Below are 1,846 nucleotides of genomic sequence, written 5' to 3'. Positions count from 1 at the left end.
AGATAGGTAGTACCATCCACACTGCCACACACTGACCCCGAATAATAGCAAGAGAGAGAGGCTTAGCTTATTGCATTGGTAATTTCTTCTTCAAAAATCATGAATCATCATCATCGTGAACACGGAGATGCCGTGCTACCACATTAATAATATTCATGGCTCTCTCTTAGAATGTGAATTGGGACAAGTTGCAGATCTTTGCCTCCAGTACCATGCATCGTCATCACTAACGTTTGCATGCCATACAAACACATTCTTTCTCTGCTCCCACCCTCCTCATTTATTTCATCAACACCACATTTTCTTCACTTTCTCCGCCCTCCCTTTCTACTATTTTTCTCCGATTGCTTTCTACCTACACACAAATATGTAACCATCCAAATCAAACCAAAATAAATTAGTTTAGAATTTATCTTATTTAATATTTATTAATAGAGAGTTATTTATATAAAGATGTTTAAAATGTCTTTTTTTAAAGATGTTTTTAATAATTAAAATTTAACCTATATAATTGATTAAACTGTGTTATTTTTGTCAAAATTAAACCAGACAAATTAATTTAACCGAAAAAATAGTGAATCAAATCTTGAACTGGTCTAAATTAATATTATTTTTTATAAAAAATTACTACAATACCCTTATTATAGAAAATGATTAAAATACTCTTATTATATATATATATATATTTTTTTTTTTTTTTTAAATTCTAATTTTAATTGTTAAAAAATATTTTTAAAAAAAAAATATTTTAAGTATCTTTAAGTGAGTGGTTCCTTCCTAACAGCTTATACTTCAAAGAATACTTCTTCGTTCTCATGATGCTTTTAATTTGGGAGACAAGAAGTTAGTTAATTATACGTACGAATTAGTTGCACTGTGAATTCAAAAAGCTCCGCAATGTAACTAATAACGTATTTAAACAAAGGAAAAGTACGTTAGGGAGTCCGGAGACGTCGGCGGGGACCTCGGGAAGAGTTATCTTTTCTGTTTAACAGCCTGCCCACCCTGGAAACGGCTCAGCCGGAGATAGGGTCCAGCGGCTGGAAGAGCACCGCACGTCGCGTGGGGGATGGAAAGATCTTATTTTTCTAGAGGTTGTTGCAAAAAACGGCGTCAAAATTCGACCTCTAGAGCACTTTCCTTGAGTATGTCTCCTCACGGAAAAGGACGTCTACCCGTGGCACTTTGGTAAATTTATTGTCAATAATAATTAATTATTATATTTTAAACACATATATAAAGAGACACATTTAAAAAATATATTTATAAAGACACTTTTATTAAACACAGCTATAAAAAAGACATTTTTATTAGACACATTCACAAATACACTTCCATTAAACACAATTATAAATAAGAGTTAGTAGAAGTTGGCAGAAATACTGTTGATAACGTAGCAAGATTATTAAACGAATAATGTTAGCTAATCAACTTTTTTCAGCCAAACACTAGTAAATATTTTAGAGTGTTTCGAATCCTATATAATGTAATTATTTTAGTCCAATTAATTTTACTTTTGTTACCTTTTTGTCTTTAGTTTATTTTTTCTAAAATTAATCTTACTTGATAATATAAATTCATTTGTTACTATCCAAAAGCTCTCAAAAAAGGTTAGTTCCTATATAGTCTAAAGTTCTTTCTTAACATAATAGCAGTCTGTGGATAATTTTTTTTTCTCGACAAAGATGAGTCTTCTTCTGGCATGCTAGAGGAAGCCCAAAAACTTGAATTGCTAAAAACTTAAAAAGAGACACATAAATAATTAATATTTTGTTATTTATCTTATGTTAAATTTTTTTTTAAAGTAAACGAGAATCAAATTCTATAAATATTTTTAGGTTGCCAA

The sequence above is a fragment of the Arachis ipaensis genome, chromosome B07, assembly GCF_000816755.2.
Source record: "Arachis ipaensis cultivar K30076 chromosome B07, Araip1.1, whole genome shotgun sequence".
Lineage (NCBI taxonomy): Eukaryota > Viridiplantae > Streptophyta > Magnoliopsida > Fabales > Fabaceae > Arachis > Arachis ipaensis.
This window is presented reverse-complemented; position numbering follows the sequence as displayed.